Here is a 17,551-nt window from a genome sequence, read left to right as displayed (position 1 = left end):
AATAAAGAAAAGTTCAACATGTTCTGCAAGCCAACCATGATTCCATTGTTCTCTGAACTGAGATGTGCTGGTTGTTTAAATAAAGAAAATGTTTATCTACATCATCTTACTCTGTAGCCCACTGATAACTCGGAATTGCAATTAGACCATACTGTCCCCGCAAGCACTTTGCTCCTGCTGGGACGTCTTTTCCTGTGTTTACCCATGTCCTTGAAGAAATACTTGGAACAAGGTGTCCATGCTGTGAGAAAAACACATTTTCTAATTGTTTAGCTTCCTTAATGCTAGAAGCATTCACAAGCAGGGAGAGGGATCTGGAAGCTACAGTGGTATGTCTGTAAATCCTATTCTTATACAGGGAACAGGGGTAAAATTTCAGCAAGGATCTTCTCCTAGAGATTTCCCCACCCCACCCACACACACCTTCGTTCTATTGGAGGCTGTAGAGTTCATTCCCCATAAAAAAAAAAAGCTATAGGGTCAATCCCCTAGGAAGCCAGGGACATCTGCACAGATGATCAGTGTGCACAGTGGAGCACCACTCTGGTTGAGACCTCTCAGCCCTATAGTACCACAATATAAATGTTGATTATAAGGACACTGAAGTCCTTTCAGGGCTGGGTGCTGTGGGAGTGCAAAGTATTTTATTATTTACAGACCTACTACCTGAATTCCTGCTCTAGGGGCTAAGAGAACTAACACCCATAGGACAAGATTTTCAAAAGTGAGCAGTGATTTTAGAGGCCTCAATTTTTGGGTGCCCAACTTGAGATGTCTGGTCATCAAAAAGTAGGTGCTCAGCACTTTCTGAAAATCAGGCCTCTTTAAGATGGACCATGCTGGGTACCCAATAATTGAGATATCCAAAATCACTGCTCGCTTTTGAAAATTTTGACTATTGTTTTTAACTACCTCTTGCTGATATGGCTCAACTCAATATGCGTGAGCTCGACTAGCATACTGCACAAAAGCAGAAAATGTTCTGTATGCAAAAGTTAATCTACTGCAGTGTGCATATATTGCAGACACAGGGTATATAACATGCAGAAATAGGACTGATGCTGAGTTTGGGGTGAAATCCTGGCCCCACTGAAGTCAGAGGAAGTTTTGCCATTGACTCCAATGGGGGTCATCATTTCCATCCCTGTTTTTGGAAAGTGTTAGAAAGTGTTAAAGTGTTGGAAAGTGTTAAACATACAGCCACTGCACCCACCAATCCCATGCAGACGGGAGAGATTCCAGAAGACTGGAAAAGGGCAAATATAGTGCCTATCTATAAAAAGGGAAATAAAATCAACCCAGGAAACTACAGACCAGTTAGTTTAACTTCTGTGCCAGGGAAGATAATGGAGCAAGTAATTAAGGAAATCATCTGCAAACACTTGGAAAGTGGTAAGGTGATAGGGAATAGTCAGCATGGATTTGTAAAGAACAAATTGTGTCAAATCAATCTGACAGCTTTCTTTGATAGGATAACGAGTCTTGTGGATAAGGGAGAAGCGGTGGATGTGGTATACCTAGACTTTAGTAAGGCATTTGATACGGTCTCGCATGATATTCTTATCGATAAACTAGGCAAATACAATTTAGATGGGGCTACTATAAGGTGGGTGCATAACTGGCTGGATAACCATACTCAGAGAGTAGTTATTAATGGTTCCCAATCCTGCTGGAAAGGTATAACAAGTGGGGTTCTGCAGGGGTCTGTTTTGGGACTGGCTCTGTTCAATATCTTCATCAACGACTTAGATATTGGCATAGAAAGTACGCTTATTAAGTTTGCAGATGATACCAAACTGGGAGGGATTGCAACTGCTTTGGAGGATAGGGTCATAATTCAAAATGATCCGGACAAATTGGAGAAATGGTCTGAGGTAAACTGGATGAAGTTTAATAAAGACAAATGCAAAGTGCTCCACTTAGGAAGGAACAATCAGTTTCACACATACAGAATGGGAAGAGACTGGCTAGGAAGGAGTACGGCAGAAAGGGATCTAGGGGTTATAGTGGACCACAAGCTAAATATGAGTCAACAGTGTGATGCTGTTGTAAAAAAAAGCAAATGTGATTCTGGGATGCATTAACAGGTGTGTTGTGAGCAAGACACGAGAAGTCATTCTTCCGCTCTACTCTGCGCTGGTGAGATCTCAACTGGAGTATTGTGTCCAGTTCTGGGCACCGCATTTCAAGAAAGATGTGGAGAAACTGGAGAGGGTCCAGAGAAGAGCAACAAGAATGATTAAAAGTCTAGAGAACATGAGCTATGAATGAAGGCTGGAAGAATTGAGTTTGTTTAGTTTGGAAAAGAGAAGACTGAGAGGGGACATGATAGCAGTTTTCAAGTATCTAAAAGGGTGTCATCAGGAGGAGGGAGAAAACTTGTTCCCCTTAGCCTCTAAGGATAGAACAAGAAGCAATGGGCTTAAACTGCAGCAAGGGAGGTTTAGGTTGGACATTAGGAAAAAGTTCCTAACTGTCAGGGTGGTTAAACATTGGAATAAATTGCCTAGGGAGGTTGTGGAATCTCCATCTCTGGAGATATTTAAGAGTAGGTTAGATAAATGTCTATCAGGGATGGTCTAGACAGTATTTGGTCCTGCCATGAGGGCAGGGAACTGGACTCGATGACCTCTCGAGGTCTATTCCGGTCCTAGAGTCTATGAATCTATGAAAACCCATGGCCAATGCCAAGGGGCCCTGGCCAGTTGTGGGCCCCTGGATGAGCGCTGAAACCTGTGAAGAAGTGCGGGGGGGGGGGTACTGTCACCGGAATGTGGCCCCATGCCTGCTCCTCCTCCTCTTCCCGAGGCCCTGCCCCCTGGCCAGGCGAGAAGCAGAGCTGGGCTGTGGTAGGGAGACCATATCCCTTCCCCCCGCACGTGAAATTGGCCCAAGCTGCTCACCCTCTCCTCTCCCCCCCATGTGGAGCTGGCCTGAGCCATGGTGTCTGAGGCCGCCCCCCTTCCCTTGCATGGGGCTGGCTGGAGCCCTGCCATGTGGGACTGGCCCTAGAGCCACCGCTCACCCCCCTAGCAAGAGCAAATGGGACAAATGCCCAGTTTTGCCAAAAAAGTCAGGACATCCAGGGCAGGGCTTAAAAAGGGGACTGTCCGAGCCAAAATGGGACATATGGTCACCCTACACTGTGGTGAGAGTCACCCAGGGAGCCCGGGCTACTCTGGGGAGCCCTGGACCCTCCATCTGCCCTGGGCAGGAGGCCAGGGTGCTCGAAAGCAGCCCCTGGCCCATGTCCCTGCCCCCCAGGGCGCACAGCCCAGGGCAGGTAGATGGTGCAGGGCTCCTCACAGCAGCCCAGGGCTGCCTGGGCAGCTCTTACCACTGCCTGGCTTGCTGGCTTGGCCTGGCCTGGGGAAGGGAGAAGGGGGGGACAAGGCCTTGTGTCGAGGAGGAGTGTGGGGGGCCCAATGTTCTTTGTGCCCAGGACCCCAATAAATCTTAAACCGCATCTGACTGCAGTGCAAGGTTTTTAACATTTGACCTTGCATTGCATTTATTGACACACAACCACTCTGATACTCCTTCATTCACTTCTTCAGAGATTACAAATGAAATATTCACCAAACACGTTAGTTTGCATTTTTCCTGCTTAAAAATAAGTTTCAACAATGTCATTCTTCAAGACATACGGTATTTTTCTTTCACATTTTAAAAATGGGCAGCAACTGATACCGTTTGCTTCTTCTCTTAGCCCGAGTTTGTACGCTCATGTGAAATTCCACTTCAAAGCCTGCAGGAATGGAATGCTCAATGAAACATATGCCAAAGACGGAACTTAATGTGACATGGATCTTCCTGTAAAACAGCAACGCAAGGAATGTAATGTTCTCTCTTTTTTTTAATGGAACTATAAAAAATTTAGGCTGCAGCATTATTTATTCCTTTACAGGAAAAGAAGGGAACTGCTGACTATACAATGATGAGACTAAATTGTATTGGCCCATGACTTTGTGTCAAGTGCTTTTGTTAATGACTTGACATGAATGGAACCATATGACAGTTGCTACTGTTTTTACAGCCTAAAAAGGCAGACAGAAAGAATTGTTTTTTACACAGCGCTATCATGGATGATAAATCATCCTGCTGTAAATTCCTAAAGGGACTTGCTTTTTCTCTACACTTTCTTCCTTTCTAGAATCTTGTTTTTTTTTCCTCATCCCAATTTCAGCATCTCCATTCTGATCTTGGCTCCCTATCAGCGGTGCGGAGGCCTTCAGGCTTGAGTAGTTGTGAAGTAACTCTATATCCTCTGAGGCATCAGACGGGAAATAGTCACAGATTTATTGGGCTTTTGGGGGGGCTTGGAGGAAAGCCAGGGGAAGGCATCCTGCATCCTGGCATACATTCAGAGGCAAGTCAATATGGATTTATTCCACAGTAAAGGCTTCTCATACAAAAGTTGTTTTGGAGTAAAAGTAGAATATAGAGACTTGTAAAAAAATAAATGATAACATTTGTTTTTAAACAGGAAATCCAGGGTTCCATTTATATCCATCAATGAATTGTTTCCAATGTGTTTTTTTATTCTTCTCACCACTAAACTGTAGCACAGGTGCAGTTATTATGAAACCATATTCTGGACAAATACAGTGAAAAGCAGGCTGTGTCCACGCTGTGATGGGTAGCTACATGTGTCAGTGAAAGGCTTTGGCAGAGAGGAGGCAGCAGGGAAAGGTTCAGCATCTCCTAGGATGGCAAGTGTGAAAAATCGGGACAGGTGGTGTTGGAGGTAATAGGTGCCTATATAAGAAAAAGCCCCCCAAATCAGGAGTGTCCCTATAAAATTGGGACACCTGGTCACCCTAGCAGCTCCCCACTGCTGGAGTCTTTCACTTACCCTTCTGCCTCCCCCTTCCAGAGTCTTTCCCTGATGCTGGAATCTTTCTGTGCGGAGGAGAAAGGATCTGTGACGTCGCACTCCATTTGTTTAATGGAAATATGCTTATGACTATGATGTAACTGGAATATGCATTACGCAAAAGGTCTCTTGTAAGTTATCATAACAAAGGTTATGACCTACTGAATATATTCCTCCTATTCGTATGTCTGTATCATTTTTGTATCTGAAGCTAGAAATATGAAGTATAACTCTGAGGTCCTATTGTAATTATGCAAAGTGTGGGCCATTAATGGTGGCTTAGAATCTTGATGGCTCCTATTCACTAGAACAATTGGTCAGAATGGTTTATTACCTGCACGCCTTCCTGTGTACCTGTGGGCCAACCCGGGAAGAATGGAGACTAGGGGTCTTACAGTGACATGTGACTATGTCACCTGATAATGAAATCCATCTTAAATCTGGTACTTTTCCATTTAGAAGGAGGGGTGGGGACCCAGAGAGACAAAAGATTCCTGCCTTGTGCCAAAGCTATAAAAGGGGGTGGAGCAGGACAAAGGGGGCTGCCAGTCATGAGAAATCCCCTAGTTACTACCTGAGATGTCTGCTGGAACTAACAAGGACAGTACTGGGGAAAGGATTGGGCCCAGACTAGGAAGGGGTCTAATCTGTGAAAGAAGCTTATTGGAACATCTCTGAGAATGAGGTTTACCTGTATTCAGTTTCTTAATGTATTAGGCTTAGACTTGCATGTTTTGCTTTATTTTGCTTGGTGACTTACTTTGTTCTGTCTGTTATTACTTGAAACCACTTAAATCCTACTTTTTGTACTTAAAATCACTTTTGATTATTGATAAACCCAGAGTAGGTGATTAATACCTGGGGGAGCAAACAGCTGTGCATATCTCTCTATCTGTGTTATAGAGGGTGAACAATTTATAAATTATCCTATATAAGCTTTATACACCGTAAAATGGATTTATTTGGGGTTTGGATCCTATTGAGGACTGGGTGTCTGGGTGCTGGAGACAGGTAACCTGCTGAGCTGTTTTCAGTTAAGTCTGCAGCTTTAGGGGCGAGGACCAGACCCTGAGTCTGTGTTGCAGCAGGCTAGTGTGTCTGGCTCAACAAGGCAGGGTTCTGGAAGTCCCAAGCTGGCAGGGAAAATGGGCTCAGAGGTAATTTCAGTATATCAAGTGACAGTCCCAAGGGGATCTCTGTGACCGAACCCATCACAGGCTCTAGCAAAGTGGAGGTAGTGGACATTACATGGCTGAAAATAGCAGTATAGACAGGGAGGCCTGGCTTGGCTAAGTAGAGAGACAACTAGGGTACGTACTTGTGTATGTACCCACACCCTTCAGACGTGTCTTCACTCACTGCAGGAGATGGAAGGAGAGTCAGTGTGACCTAGTGGAAAGAACAGTGGACTGGGACTCAGGGCTTGTCTCAGGTGGCGGAGAGTAGCAAGCAGGGGGAGAAGGCAGAGAAGAACAAGAGGTGGGCAGGGCCTCAGGGCCGAGCACGGGGGAGTGAGACCATGGTCTGGGCACCAGGGCCTCTTCTGACTGTGGGACCAGCGCCACGGCACCATTGGCGCCATTGTAAACCTGGTTCTGCCTCTGAAAGAACTGTGTAGTGTAGATATACCCTCCTAGAGAAGATAAGTGCAGACCAAATGCAGACCCCCCTGGAAGTCACTATAAACAGTGTTCTTGGGAAAATCAGAGGGGCTTTCATGGAGCACAGAGTGATACTCCTGTGAATCCCTTCCTTTCTGTGCCATCCACCCCAAAGGAAAAAGTAAAGCAGAGCTTCTAGTGATGGCAGTGGATAGGATTTTTTTTCGGTTTTAAAGCAAGATGCCAAATAAATAAGTGGGCTAGATTCATTGCTTGGGTTCTGCCAATGCAAGCTGGTAGAATCTGGGTTGCAGCCTCTCATTGGAGACAAGTCTACCAGAAGCAAAGGAGTAATGGCTCAACTGATCTTCACCCCCATTTCAAGTCCTGATTCAAAAGACTCGTATCTACCATCATGTCCCTCTGCTAATACAACCAGTCTCCCCAAGACAGAGGCTAGGACAGTTATTTTAGATGTTTGACACAACATCTTAACACTGATCAGACAATACAGTAGCTGCATTCTCTTCCTCTGGGCCCTCTTCTGCTAACACCTCCTGGCCTCCTATGTCCAAGGTGAGTAAAAAGTTCTATATGGGAAAAAAAAGTAGGGCTTTGGCAACCTCTTGGATATTTGAGGAAATACAGTAGTCAAAATGCAGACTAGCTATACATGTCACAGAAGGATCCATCTGTGCAACAGCAATTGAGTCATACTCGTTGGTTTAGCCCACATGTGAGCAATACTATAGCATCCCTGCTATATCTCATGCAATGAACTCTTCTTTGCATAAATTACTAGGTCATGGTTAGGTGAGTCATTGAGTTTGATTTGGTGGCTAGAATGCAGACTGTTCAAATGAGTTTGGATTTTCACTGGACCCGTTTGGCCTGTCACAGAAACAGCTGCAGATTATTTCTCACCCTAAAACCCACCTCCCACTCCCACACCTACAGTCTCAAAATCCAGCTATTGGCTCACTACCCAGATCAAACATCTGGGTACCAGATACAGACATCTCCCTGCTGGACTGCATTACTGATACACTGCAGGAGATGCCTTAGATGGGAGGGGAGGCAGTGTGGCCAGTGGAAAGTAAAGTGGACTGGGATTCAGGGCTTGTCTATACAGGGAACTCAGAAAAATTAATCCAAATTAACTAAAGGTGTGAATTTGAAGTGGATTGGTTAATCCAGATCAAATCCCTGTGTGGATGGTCTTATTCAGAATTTCAGTGGTCTTAATTTGGTTTAGTTTAATTCACTTTGGAGTTCATATCTTTAGTTAATTCAGATTAACTTTCCTAGATGTGCCTGTGCAAACAAGCCCTCAGCAAACCTGAGCACTATTCTTGGCTGTGCCACTGGCCTGCTAGGTGACCTTTGGCAAGTCACGCCACTGCTCTGTGCCTCAGTTTCCCCATCTGAAAATTGGGGATAATGGGGACTTCCTTTGTAAAGTGCTTTGAGATCTACTGATGATAACAGCTAGGTATTATTATTATTATTATGCCATTAGTCTGACCGATTTGATCTTTCGATACCTACACATATCTATATAACATGCAATAGGGTTTCCCTTCCGGTCCTGACCTCTGGCTGTAGTAGAACAAAAGAGAAAGCAACAAAGTGTGATGCTTCCATTGAAACATGAATCTACATGTAAAAAAAAGTGAGAATTCAGTAACACTGTTTCAGACACAACAAAGATAATTCAAACAAAAATATCCATTCGGGCTTGCAATTGGTTAGCACAATTTCCAAACCCATAAAGTTGAACATGACCAACTATCAAATTTATAGTTATTAAACTGATTGAACTTTTTTTTGGAAAAACATTTTCTCAATTAAATTTCAACCAAAATAATTTCCACTTGGTTGAACATTTTCTGGTTTTTAATGAAAACTAGAAACTAAAAAAAAATTCAGTAAAATTTTAGGGTTTTGTGAAAATGTTGGGTGTTTGAAAATCAAACATTTTTACTAATGTGGGAGCTGCGATTGGCTGGACCTGCGGACGCAGCAGGTAAACAAACCGGCCCAGCCCGCCAAGGGCTTTCCCTACACAAGCGGTGTCCCAAGTTTGGGAAACACCGGGCTAGGGGAAGGTGTGGCTGGAGTACATAGCACTCTGGTTATGCTAAGCAGACAGTCAGTCTCTTAGGCTTCTCTCAGGTACATCAGCTGGAAACTGGCCCTATTAGACCTGTTCTAATATGTGCCAAGGCTGTGTCTGGGACAGAAAATCAGGGGATGTAACAAGCTCCTTAATGGGCCCCATTGCTGTGCTCTCTAAAAATTACAGGCTGAGATTTGGAAAGGATCTGGCTGCCCTGTTCAGTGGCATCTATCCAGTTTTGGTGTCCAGATCCCCAAGACAGCTTTGAAAATTTCAACCATAGATTTCTTTTTTTAATATTAGCTCCTTCCTGTGCTTGTAAATTTGTAAGCACTGCAGCAACCTGCCTAAGAACCAGAATTGAATAGAATAGGCCAGTTTTTCCCAAACTTGGGACGCCGCTTGTGTAGGGAAAGCCTCTGGTGGGCCGGGCTGGTTTGTTTACCTGCCCCGTCCGCAGGTCCGGCTGATCGCACCTCCCACTGGCCGGCGGCCGCGGTTCGCTGCTCCAGGCCAATGGGAGCTGCTGGAAGCAGTGGCCAGTACGTCCCTCGGCCTGCACCGCTTCCTGCGAACCTCGGCCAGTGGGAGCCGCGATCGGACGGGGCAGGTAAACAAACCAGCCTGGCCCGCCAGGGGCTTTCCCTACACAAGCAGCGTCCCAAGTTTGGGAAACAGTGGAAAAGGCAATTAGCATTCAGACAGATTGCGTAAAATAAAATAAAATAAAATAAAATAAAATAAAACCTTGTATATTGTGCACTCAGGAGAATCTAATTACAGGGCAGTTATTTTTTAATATACAGTGAAACTGCAATCTAACTACAGTTAGTAGTTAATGTGTAAGATTTTGTGGTAAGTATCTTAATGTATAACTGCAGAATGGAAGCCTAATGATTAGCTCCAACTGAGAAATGCCAATTATTTTGGGCAGGAAATTGTTAAAAAAAATATCATTCAGTAAAAAAACCAGGCTTGGGTCTGACACTTGAACTCATGCATTCAAATGGGTTAAAAATTAGACAAAATGGGCTTGCCTTTCCCTAGAGTCTATGAAGATCCTTGAAATGAAACATAGTGGAGGTGGTTTTAGTGAGATGACAAAACAGCCTGGAATAAAGTACAAGCCGATATATTAACATTTAAACAAACATACGCTCAGCCAAAACAAATGATACCTCAAGAATAATTTCTCCTCATTGCTATCTGGTGCTGACATGATGGATGAAATGTCCCGTGGCTGCAAATGAGGATAGCTTGAGTAAGCAGCTGTGCTGTGCACCATCAGTGTGTGTCTTTTAAATTAATAAGCTGCACACTTGAACATGGTAAGGTAAAGACAGGGAAAGCGGCCTAAAGTAAGACAAGACAGTCATTTCTAAATATACCAAACTGGTGGTGACTTGATCCTATGTCAATAGAAATAAGTGTGACTTCTCAGGAACCAGTCTGAAGAATTGCCATGAATACCTGCTGGCTGCTGGAGAAGAGACAGGGCCTGATATTCCATTGCCCCGCAGCTTGGGTAGTCAGTTACATGGGAACAAAGTGAGCACGGTTAGTGTGATGTGCTACCCAATCAGAATCGAAGTGCCTTGACTGGTGTAAGAGATTACAGAAAGGGCAGGCAATGAAGGATCAGGCTCACAGCCTCTAGCAATAACGTATTGCCTCCTCTGTGATGCAGATGACTCTGCTGCAGTGGGCTTTCCTAAGGGAGTCCTCTGTCAGGCATTAACAGCAGAGCAGCTTATGGAGTAAAACTAAAAAAACAATTAGTATCTAATGGTCTGGATCCTGATCTCACTTACACTCTCCCTTTGCTGAATTGCACCAGTGGACCTAAGAGGAGAACCAAGCCCATTAACTTTCCATGTGATAGACTCTTTTTACAAAGCTGATGTTAATGTTCATTTTGAACCAAGTGTCCCCCTTCCGCCTCCCATGCCTTGGACACCAACAGTCCCAAACTCTGGGAAAGTTCATTCTTAGATCCAAACATTGTAGATCAAGTTCATCTCGAGTGGCAAGACAAACCTCACAGCAACATTCCCCATCACATATTCTCGCTCAACACTACCGTACAAATAAATCACACTAATCCAATTAGAATTGAATTTGTATTTGTAATGTTTTTAGAATAGATCTAGTTTCATGCCATACATGTTTGGATTTATGAAATCAAGCCAGTGTGTATGTTAAACTTTATACTAAAAGTGGCAAATGGAAAATCTTCTTTGGTTCATGTGGCAGATTCATGCATTTTGAGCAGAGGAATTAATTTCTTTCCCTGGTATTGCCATGAAAATTTGAATTAGCAATGGTATGTGGCATAGGCCACATGGTATGTGACAACTGAGGAGACCTAGGTAGCCAGTAGGGGCGAGTGGGAAGCAGATTTCCTGTCCCTTGAATATTTTTGAGTTTGACATTTTTTCCTGTTTGAAATCCAGACAAAAAGTCAAAATCTAGAAATTTTTTAAAAACTGAAAATGTTTTTTTTTTTAATTTAGAAACATTTTATTTTGATTTCAACCATTATTCTTCAACTTTATAAAATCTAATTCGCTCACATACTGAAACAGTTTTGAATTGGAAACTTGGAATTTTTCATTTCAGAAATGTCAGAACAACACATTTTGACAATTATGACACTTTTTTCTACATTTTTGCAAGAGTCACAGTTTCTGTTCCAATGAATCAGCTTTTTTTCCCAAGGAAAATAACATTTTGTCAAAAAGTTCTTGACCAGCTCGAATAGCTAGGGAGTTATTACAGTGTGGTTCTTGTTTTCACTGCGCATGTTTATGTGCATATAACTACACGTAGAAGAAAAGAATAGGCAGAAGTTACAGAGCAGGGTAGGATCTCAGGAAGTTTGGATTCCGTTTTACTTGGCCAACCATTTCCTGTATAAATTTTGGCAAATCATTTAACCTTTCTATGCATCAGTGTTCCCATCTATAAATTAGGCTAACATAACCTACATGGGACCCTGTGATGCCTAATTCATTAATATTTGTAACGTGCTTTGAGATCCATAGCTGAGAAGTACTGGTATTATTATCAACACTACATAAATCTAAGTTACGTCCTGTACACACTAACACCCATTGTACTATTATTATTTTTCTTTTGGAGGGAAGCAGCTTATATACGATGACAAATTTATTCCTCAAAATTTGAAGAAATAATTACTAAACAATTACCAAATCTGTCTCTGAAAAACTCAAGGGTTACGTAGATGCTTAGGGTGAAATCTTGTCCCCACTGAACTGCCCATGGGAGTTTTGCCATTGACTTCAACGTGGCCAGAATTTCACCGAAAGTATTTGTTCAAAGAGAAAATACTTCTTTTTCCAGATAGTTAAATAAACAATCTGAGTTGATTGGACTAGGTCATTGTGATGCACCCAATATGAAAGCCTTACTTAAATAGTGCCATGTATTGTTTGCATCCCATGGGCCGTTAAACCCTGGCCGGGTGTAAATCGGCACGCTCCATTAAAGTCAGAGTTACACCGATTTACATCAGCTGAATAGCACATCCCACATTTCCATCCTGGCAGCAACCATACACACAGAGAGCCATTTACTGCAATGCTGCCATGTCAGAGCAAGAATTAAAACCTGGTAAAAAAGGAACCAAAATCGATACAGGCAGCATGACCAGGATGGTGGGAGCTCCATTAAAGTCCCTTGAAAGGATCTTTACCACTTATTGGGGGGAGGGGGGTTTCAGGGTTTATTTCTTAAAAATGATTCTTGAATAATGACAATAGGTGGGAAGGATGACCCTGAAAACTGGAATCTCTCTGCATATTCTAGCTTAGTGACTCGGCTGGTGCAAACAGTCAGTGCCAGGCAGATAGAGATCTACTCCAAACTAGCATTGATTGTGACATGATTTACCAAGGCCAAAGTTTATCTTTATACAAGGACAGTCATTTTCCACATGTTTTGTTCCTGGATTTTACACTCCAGAATAGTGTTTTCCAGTAAGTTTCCCTGAAGTGCTTTAGCAGGAGAATGGAATCTCATGTAACACAGGAGACCCTGACCAGATGAAAGGAGCTAACTGTGCTGGGAAAAGATCACATCACTTGATGGTAGAAGAGTTAGGGATTCGGGGAAATAAAAAACTGGAGCACAGGACTGGATGTTTTTCTTCAAACTTTTTTTCCCCCTGAAGTTTCTGAAACTTAAGGAGATTGTTAAAAGCACACCAGAGATTTAAGAACATAAATCCTATTGATTTTCAATGGGACTTGCACTTTTTCTTAGGTACTTTTGAAAGACCCATCCTAATATACTAATGTTCACCCACGAAAGCTCATGCTACAAAACATCTGTTAGTCTATAAGGTGCCACAGGTTTCTTTGCTGCTCCTAATATACTAAATACACTTCTACAATCCAGCAGTTAACAGGTTATCACACACAGGCTGTACACATCACTAAAGCAGGTGTAAATGCATTGATCTGAATTTAGCAGTTTGGGCCCATCTCTAGCTGCATGTATCTTTATAGTCCAGTATCTTTCCCCAGTGGTGGCTATCGCAGCTACTTAAGATGTAAACACTCCATACTATCCTACACCTGGCCAGTTGTATTACCACTTCAAGGAGAAATAACAACACGCTGATACAGCTACTCTTTACAAAACAAATTGTGCTTTTTGACTGCCAGGCCCTGTGCTGGTTAATGAGCTCAATCCTGCAAACAGTGTCTCCTGTGAGTAAACCATCATTGCTCCTGCATCGAAAACCATTCAAATGAATGGGACCTGGTGCAGGAAAATGCTCCCAGGCATAACTGTGCATTTGTACTAAGGACAGGTGAAAGCCTGCAATGCTGACTCAGACCTTATGTAATGGATTAAACAAGAGACCTCCAGAGCTAAAAGCATAAGTTACTACAGCTTGAGCAAAAGAGCTAGGCTCACACGCAGATGGTGTTTACTGACCAATATTCTCTGGATTAGACACAGAAACCAACACATAACATACCCTGGCTAGGGAGTTACGTGGATTCAAGCACAACAATGGGAGTTTTGCTGACTACATGCTGAGGAAGGACTGCGGGATTTGGTCCGATCAGCAACAGGCAGACGTCACAAGTTCGGCTTAGATGAGCAATCAAAAGTTTGGAAGCTAATTCAAAGCTTAATTGAACTATCCTAACCTCCCACGTCTGCTCTTGTTGGACTGGGCATCACAAGAACAGCAGTTATCACAGTAGCTGCCATAGCCAGTCAGAAACTGGGAGGGCAGAGAAATACAGCAATAAAGATAAACGTTAACTGAACTTTTTTCTACCTCCAAAATGCATCATTTTAATTTGGGGCAAAGGAGTAGGTGAGTTTTTCTTTTTACCTGCACTGACTCACATACCCTCTATGTCGGGGTCGGCAACCTTTCAGAAGTGCTGTGCCGAGTCTTCATTTATTCACTGTAATTGAAGGTTTTGCGTGCCAGTAATACATTTTATCCTTTTTAGAAGGTCTCTTTCTATAAGTCTATAATATATAACTAAACTATTGTTGTATGTAAAGTAAATAAGATTTTTAAAATGTTTACGAAGCTTCATTTAAAATTAAATTAAAATGCAGAGCACCCCCGGACCGGTGGCCAGGACCCGGGCAGTGTGAGTCCCACTGAAAATCAGCTCGTGTGCCGCCTTCGGCACACGTGCCATAGGTTGCCTACCCCGTGCTGTATATGGAGCTGATCAGTTTCTCCCTGAAGTCAGTGGAACGAGTCCTATTGGTTTCAACAGGCATTGGATCAGGCCCTGTACGCTACCACACAAGGACACATTTTCAAAGATATGGGTAATGGGTGAGCTGAACAAAAGTGTGTGCACCTGCTATGGGCACCTGTGCCCTGACCCACCACTGACATCCTGCACCTCGGAGGATCGGGCCAGTGGCTTGTTAACATGTAAGTCAGGTAATTAGTGCCACGTTCTGCTTGCCATTATTATGTGTACATAGGCCATTTGCACATGCTGATTCAGTTTGTGCTCACACATGTGGGGCTTTGCCAATACATGCAGCAGATACAGAAGAGCCTTCTATGGTTCACTCCCTGTGCTGGACTGTACAGAAATGCTAGAGAGGCCATGAGGTGGGGCAGGCTATTCAATAGCTTTTCAATGTATGACCTGCTTTTAGGTCCCCTTCTTGTTTACTTATTTTTTTATATCTGGCCTTTCCACCCTCTTTGTTCACTCTGGCTGACAGATCCCCAACCTGCTTTCCAGGGACAGGAAGTTCACGATTCCCTGTGAAAACACATATGTACGAACCTCTAAGTCCAAGCTTGAATAAGTTGGCTGCTTGTTTATCCCCAGGATTACCATTTTCATTTTGTTTGGTAGAATAGAGTTATTACAGCAGGAGAGATTAATCAAATTGCTAGAGGCCTAAAATATGTCTTAGAACCTGCATCAACTCCAAGAGTTTTCTCTCTAAATTATCCTCTAACAGGTCTCCTCCTAGGGCTAGATCCTCAGCGAGTGTCACCAGATGTTACTCTTCTAAAGACATCTTGAAGCCATGCTGACACCAGCAAAGGATCCGGCCCCGATTCGCCAAAGCAGTGCAGTTCTGCATACTTGATACAAAATATGCGGCATTTCGAGAACTGAGGAGGTTATATAAAATATGTTGATTTTAACATTAAAATAAACAGCACAAGTGTCATTATACTGATTGTATTGTTCATTTTTGTACTTAGTTCATTAAAAGCCTCCCTTTTTAACTGAAACAAAGCTGCTGGGGAATATCCAGTCTGATGTACTAGTGTGAACAGGATCCAGGATCATTGTCACCAAATTGAACTCCAGCTTTCCAAGAAATGAAAAGATCTTTGATGACAATATGATCTCTGGTGCTTTTCCCATGCTAATAAGCTCAATGAGCAAGACATCTCATACTGAAATGTATGTTAAAGGGAAGTAAATTTAACGTGTCTTCCTTTCAAATAATAACACAGAAAGAAATATTTATAGCACTGACATGACATCAAGAGAAAGAGAACTGATCATCCATCAGACGATTGTCAATTGTATCAAGGCATCTTCCTCTGTTAATATAGAAAAAATGATAATCATACTCTTTTATTGTCTTTCACCTGGAAAGAGCCTGAAATGTTGTGCAAGCTTTACCTTACTAATGTAATTTCACTCATCGCTTATACGCAGGCACTTCAGAGGGAGAGTGTAGTGCAATCCAGTGGTGCAAAGTAATGTTTTAGAAGAGGATATGAGGAACAATATTACATCTAGCTGAAACTGAAGGGAAAGGTAGGCAGGCAGAATGTAATTGGTCTTTCCCCTTGCAAAAAGTGTAATGGGATCTTTAATAGCCGCATACAGGCAGGACCTTAGTTTTATCTCTCATCCCAAAAATGACACTGACAGTAAGCTGGTGCCCCTAACACCATGCCTTGGCATTGTTTCAGCACTGACTCAGAGGAAAGAGTGATATCCATTGATTCAGCTCCACCACTGTTTTGCACCACTTTGGGCTGTCCTTGGGGGATCCAAGTACTGAACAGAGTTTATTTCTGCTGCAGCTCGTAAGCTCTGATGGGATGACAGCGGTCTAGGTATGGAAGGGTGGTGTGTCTGTAGGCCAGGACTGCTTTATGGCTTATGGAAGTAGAACATGGGTGGAAGAGATTCTTGAATATTGGGCATAAATTTACTTCCCTTTAACATGCACCATGTTATCGTTGCCCACTCCAGGAGCCTGGATTACCAGTGTGAGCACTGGACAGCAGAGTGTGGGATGGAACAGCAGGTTCTGTGGGGTTGCTACTTTCCTCCCAATACAGGTGGGCTGGGAGTAGACAGAGCAGAGTCTTGCCTCCATCCCGCCAGTACACCAGCTAGTACCTCTACAACAGCACAGACTGGGAATTAATTTGTTACTTGTATGATCCGGTAGCAGATTATTTCCCCCCTGGCTCAAGGGGAGAACCAGGGAAGGGAACATGACAAAGTGACAATTCCTTCGGGGGGCTGTTTAGCTGCACACCTGGCCCTGTGTAAGGCCTCGATCTTGTGTACAAAATAATACGCTATTTAAGCAAATGAATGTACAACTTGAAATGCCTGTGGCCTCCCTGTACCCCAAGTAGATACATGAATAGGGGATGAGTTAAAGGTTGGTATCTGCTTACATACATTCTGAAAATTAAAACCTGTATTCCACAATGCGTCAATATGTTCCCGCACACAAGGGGACCATTTAGTCCACAGTCCACAGAGTTAGACTCAGAGGGAGAGTGGTTTGGGGAGAAGAAAAAGTTACTTGAACTTTATAGGTCAAGAAAATGCCCAACTAAAGTGGACCGTCATTAATACTTTCCAGTTACACCCCAGGAACCATTAGAACTGGGCTTTAGTGATCAAGCTGGTGAGTAATTTTATGGAATGTGCTGGGATTTACAGGCCCCATGCTAAGACTAAAGGAGTTGTGGAGCAGTACTGGGCCAAGAAGGCCTCAGCAGCTGCAGAGCATGCTCCAAATGGAGGACCTGCTTAAAAGGGGACCCTGCCAGTCAAGTCAGGGGAGAGTGAAGGAGAGACTGGATGCAGGAAAGCAGCCAAGCTGTAGCTTCTGAGAAACAGGGATCTACAGGAGAAGGGTCTGGACTGTGGGTATGACCTGACTGGGAGACCAAGGGCCTGCCTGACCCCATTTTCTCCCTAATAAGAGGGAGCAACTGAACTTTGAAAAGTGAGCTGAGAAGACCCAACTAATTGTCTGAATTATTGAGACGGTGAGCAACTATCTGCTGAGAGGGCAGCTCAGGGCTGGGACCACGCCCCAAACTGAAGAGAGAACAGGAGAGGCAGGAAGTGGCCCAGGGCAGATTGGTCTGTTGTACCAGCTGGAGGGGACTGAGGCACTCCTCACTGCTTCCCTGATGGGACCTGGTGAAGA

The 17,551-nt window shown here is 43.5% G+C and overlaps 1 long non-coding RNA gene across 1 annotated transcript in view; it reads left to right on the top strand.

Moving 5' to 3' along the window:
* LOC120406794 overlaps positions 1–15,287 on the top strand; it is an 84,693-nt gene extending 69,406 nt beyond the window's left edge. Inside the window, exon 3 of the long non-coding RNA XR_005599588.1 lies at positions 15,086–15,287. This is a non-coding gene — a long non-coding RNA (uncharacterized LOC120406794). The remainder of the gene's footprint in view (positions 1–15,085) is intronic.
* The last annotated feature ends 2,264 nt before the right edge of the window (positions 15,288–17,551 follow it).

This window comes from Mauremys reevesii, linkage group 5, assembly GCF_016161935.1.
Source record: "Mauremys reevesii isolate NIE-2019 linkage group 5, ASM1616193v1, whole genome shotgun sequence".
Lineage (NCBI taxonomy): Eukaryota > Metazoa > Chordata > Testudines > Geoemydidae > Mauremys > Mauremys reevesii.
The sequence above is the reverse complement of the archived record's forward strand: the minus strand, read 5'-3'. Positions and strand labels throughout refer to the sequence as shown.